Raw genomic sequence first — 5,481 nt, forward strand, 5'->3', positions numbered from 1 at the left:
TCTTTCCTGCTTTCTCTTGTGGGCATTTAGTGCTATAAATTTTCCTCTACACACTGCTTTAAATGTGTCCCAGAGATTCTGGTATGTTGTGTCTTTGTTCTCATTGGTTTCAAAGAACATCTTTATTTCTGCCTTATTTTTGTTATGTACCCAGTAGTCATTCAGGAGGTTGTTCAGTTTCCATGTAGTTGAGCGGTTTGAGTGAGTTTCTTAGTCCTGAGTTCTAGTTTGATTTCACTGTTGTCTGAGAGACAGTATAGTGATTTCTGTTCTTTTACATTTGCTGAGGAGTGCTTTACTTCCAACTCTGTGGTCAGTTTTGGAATAAGTGTGATGTGGTGCTGAGAAGAATGTATATTTTGTTGATTTGGGGTGGACAGTTCTGTAGATGTCTGTTAGGTCTGCTTGGTGCAGAGCTGAGTTCAAGTCCTGGATATCCTTATTAACCTTCTGTCTCATTGATCTGTCTAATATTGACAGTGGGGTGTTAAAGTCTCCCATTATTAAAAAAAAAAAAAAAAAAAAAACCTTAACAAAGGTGTGAGAAAATTGTTACTCTCTTACATTGCTGGCAAAAATGTAAATCGGTTCAACCTTTACAGAGGAAATTTGGCAGTATCTACCAAAATGACAAATTATATTCTTTGTATAAATGTATGATAACTGATAAATTATACTCTTTCATCAAGCAATTAACTCTACTCCTCGGATACATCTAGGATATACAAATACCCTTGTACATATTCCACTCATGCATGGCAATTCATTAAATGGTTGTTGGTAACAGCAAAAGATTGAAACAAAAACTAAGTATCTATTAGTAAGGGGCTGGTTAATTACATTTTGATATACACATAAGAGTGAAATACTCTACAGCCAATGTGATGACCAGTGTTCTTTCTATGCTGATGAGGAAAGATAACTAAGTGAAAAACGGAGATACAAAACTGTGTGTATAGTATACTAACATTTGTCTAAATTGAGAATATGGGTTTATTTTTCTTATATATGCATTATACATCTGAAAGGAAAATTCATGAAAATAAGTACACTGGATGGCTACAGAAACGGAAACTAGGAAACTAGGGGACAGGTAGATGTAAATGGCAAGGGTATCTCATTGTACACTCTATACTTTTTGCATTTTGAACCATGAACATGTATTACCTACTCAAAAATTAAAATGAAAAGTGATAAAGAAATCTTAAAAGCAAGCCCCTAAAAGTGTACATTATATCCAGGGAACCAGATAAAAAGCAGATTTTTCATCAGAAGAAAATGTGGCCAGAAGACACTGGAAGGACTTAAAGTATGGGAAGAAAAAAAAACTGCCAATGTAAAATTCAGTAATCAGTGGAAATCTCTTTCAAAACAAAGGTCTTTGGGTTCTGGTTAGGTTTGGCTAAAGGAAGGCAGTGGTAGAAATCAGAAGTCAAGAGGAAGGAGAAACGAGGGTCTTTCTCCCCTAACCCCTCTGCTTTAGGATCCTCTATAGCAGTAGTTATATCTCTTCAGAGGTACCCTCTCATACAAATCAGTGCTGCTTCCTCTCATCAACCATCTCCTGTCTGTGGGCTCTAGTAATACTTTCTTTTTCCTTTGTCCCTCCATTTCTAGAGCTAACAGCAACTTGCCACAATTGCCATTGTCCAGGTTCACCATCTCCTGTCTATTCTCTCAGATCATCATCTAACACCTTTAAAAGTGATTCTATGAGTAAGTTCCTTCTACTGAATTATCTAGCATGGTTTACATTTACCTAACTGAATCTTGACTGAAATATATCTTAATCAAAAAGAAAATGAAGGTCAGTCTGCCAAGGCCTAGACCTGGGAGGGGAGGCCGCTATTGATAGCCCAGAGGGAAAGAACAAACTGGGGGTATCTGGGATGCAGTGGCCTTAGTCCTTCAGGTGGAACAGTGCAACATGGGAAAGAAAATCAAGCACACAGCTGACAGTTCGTCAGAGAATGAAGAGTACACTGTGGAGAAGGTACTAGACAGGCATGTGGTTAAGGGGCAAGTGGAGTATCTACTGATGTGGAAAGGCTTTTCTGAGGAGCACAATACTTGGGAATCTGAGAAAAACTTGGATTGCCTTTAGCTCATTTCTTAGTTTACAAAAACGTTTAAGATGATGAAGGAGGGTTAAAATAACAAACCTGGGGAGAAGTCAGAAAGTAGCAAGGAAATCCAATTTCTCAAACTGTGCTGAGAGTACCAAGTCCAAAAAAGAGAACAGAGCAATGATATCACTCGGGGCTTTGAGATAAGACTAGAACCAGAAAAGATCATTGGGGCAACAGATTGCTGTGGCGATTTATGTTTTTAATAAAATGGAAAGACAGATGAAGCAGACCTGGTTCTTGCAAAAGAAGCTAATGTGAAATGTATACAAAACTATGACAGCATTTTATGAAGAGAGACTGATGTTGCATGCATACCTTGAGGATGCAGAAAACAAAGAGGAAAAAACAGCAAAGGGCTAAAGGAGGGGGTGATCCCTGTCACTTCTCTTAGTACATTATACATTCACATTCCTGTCTCTTCCCTTCTCCCCACCCCTTTCTATCCTAAACACATCGTTGAAAAAATGTGTTTATCACTGTGCTCCACAGGAGAAAAGTTGGTATTGGTTCTCTTTAACATAATTGATAGTCCTATTTATAGGGGGAAAAAATAAAAAAGGAAACAAAAGTGAATTCATTGAAAATCATTCCCTACAAAACAAGGAGCAAATTGTTTCTTAATCTCAATTCCAAAATTAAAAGGGAAAACCTTTTCAAGGTATCATAGCTTAAGAAAATTATAGCTAATAAGTTTCAACCAATAAATTACTAAAAAAAATATATGATTTGCTTAAATATTTTGAATTCTATAATTCTCTTCATTGCTTCTTATATAGCAAACTTGGAAGAAATTCTTCCAGTGCCTTAATCCTGGGATAGTTTCTCATAAGTTTTCTTTGTAAGAAGCAGTGAGCAAAATTTTGTCGATTTTATAATTACAGAAGCATTTCATGTAAATTTTTTTCTTTTTTCTTCATTCCACAGTAAAAGCTGCCAGTATAATATTGTAGTTCTATAAACCAAAAATATTAGTGGGAAAGAAGTTAAAAAAAAAAAAAAAGTTCAGATATATAGTTTTTAAATGATCTGACTTAGCACAAGGTTAAGCCATTCAAAATTTAAAAATTCAAATGTACTTACACCATTCATAATGACTATATACATCCTTTAAAGAATAACTTTTAAAGAATAAAGATCTTCCTAATAGTAGGTTGTAGTCAACTGCATTTTGCTTTAATTTTTGTATATCCACACTGACCAAGAGAACCAACTATCAAGCTTTCCTTCCTTCAGAATAGAAAAACAATAAATACCATTTTCCAAAACGACACATGTACAGTCCTCTAGATTCTGATATATATAGTAGTGTGGGTGGGAACAGGGTATTTCTTTTGCCCTGATCACTTTCCATCCCTGCCAACACAAATATACCAGTTAGCAATCTATCTCTTTGCCCATAAAACAACTACAGTACCAACCGCTTTACTCCAAAATCAATAAAGGGAGCAATGAAGACCAAAATTACAGGTGAAAAGATGCTCGTCACCACTAAGTCCAAATGCAATACTAAGTTTCTAACGATGGCCAATATAAACAAATGCACTAAGAGTTTTTTAATATTAACTTTAGCTACAACAAATCCTATAAACAAAATATTCTAGTGTAATAGGGAAGAACAAAACTATCTCATGAAGTTTGGTAAGAGAAAAGAATTAAGACCACCAACTGCCTCAAATATATATATATATATATATATATATATATATAAAATCATCTCTTCCTCAGAGAGAGAAGACAAAGAGATAGAAGGCTGGATGGCCTAGATTTTTCTTTAAAATGACCAAGTTCACATGTCACAAATGATTAGTAAAGACAGTAGATACAAAATTGGTTAAGGTGCTGAATAAGTGTTCATCAATGTAACGAGTCAGGAAGTAGTAAGAGTGCTATGTGCTGTGGAGAAGGGCAATACTTATTGAACCCTACAAGACAAACACCTTTTGTGGGGCCCAGACCCCGCAAAAAACAAATGTACCTTTATAATTAGCCTTTCTTCCTGTATTTCCAAGCCATTTCCTAAATTAGTTGAAAGCCTAGACTTAAATTATAAATGCAATCAAGTAAAACTTGATCATAGAGTAAAGACTGAAGTTAGGCTAGGCATAAATGCTGTGTTTGAAATACAGTACAATTTAGCAACATAATCAGAAAATATCAGTGATCTAACATTACATGTGTAGTCTAGTCCAAGATGATCTAGCCACTCAAAATAAGAGACTGATTATACCCACTCAGCTCCATGAAGACAAGACCATTTGGTCTTCTCTCTTAGACAACTTGCCAATACGCCTTTTAGTCTTTGCCAGCGCACACGCCAAATACTGCTAGCTGAGCTAGTTCCTCCAGTGATTCCTGTGGACCTAGTGGCCGTCAGGCAAATACCTGGTGTCCTATGACTCACCTCTGCCTGGAACACTGAAATCTATGAACACTTCCTTCCTGCTGGGTAAAAGGAGGTTGTGAAGGCAGCATTAAAATGTGCCTTTCTTTTATGTAAAACTTATACAGTTTATGTTTTCTGCCTGAAAGTCCACTTAGTTTCAGAGTGTTTGACTTTGTTCCACCTGTGAAACTTAACTTAGGAACCAGTATTTAACCAATCTAAAACAAGGCAAGAGAAAAAAACCAGTAACAACTTAATTAACTCAATTTGCAAAAGTCCCCCAACTTCTCAGGTTTCTGTTTTCTTATCTGCAAAGAATGAATTTGAGGTCCATATGCACAAAGCAGAATCTCTGTTTCTTTAGAAAATACAGCTTAGAAGGACAGTCGACCCAGGTAAAGGTAGACAGAATTATAATTAGCTGATTTAAGACAATTCACCACATGACTTTTTATTTCTGTAACATTGGAAATAACACTCAGGTATAAATAAAAGCAGAATCCACTTTCCTTCCCTGTTGACAACACTAGCAAAACTCTACTTTTTCAAGTCTCCCAGCTGATAGAAGGCAGATCAATACGTAAGTATAATTACAAAATAGATAAAGGCTTTTACTAAGGTGGACATATATACCAGACAATACTGCCAGAGAATATAGTAACTTACAATTTTTTCATATAACATATTTTATTTGTAAATGTTATACATATATAAAAGACAGTCTCCTCATTTTTCATATGTCAAGCAAATAAAAAACTTAAAGTCATGATATAAATCAAAAGAACTGTAAAAACAGATAATAAATATATTGAAATCTGTTAATATCCAGGTGCCTTAAACATTCGGTTTGCCATCCCTAAGAGGCTCTTCTGCTCCTTCATCTAAGTTATTCCTGTCATTCCTTCAGAGTACAGCAAGTTAGCTCACCCAGCACATTTTCACTGACCTCCAAGACAGGTCAAGTCCCTG

General features: G+C 35.7%; 1 pseudogene; it reads left to right on the plus strand.

Moving 5' to 3' along the window:
• Positions 1–578: 578 nt before the first annotated feature.
• Positions 579–2,489, plus strand: LOC113222662 (annotated as a pseudogene).
• Positions 2,490–5,481: the final 2,992 nt, after the last annotated feature.

This window comes from Piliocolobus tephrosceles, unplaced genomic scaffold, assembly GCF_002776525.5.
Source record: "Piliocolobus tephrosceles isolate RC106 unplaced genomic scaffold, ASM277652v3 unscaffolded_33008, whole genome shotgun sequence".
NCBI classification, from domain to species: Eukaryota; Metazoa; Chordata; class Mammalia; order Primates; family Cercopithecidae; genus Piliocolobus; species Piliocolobus tephrosceles.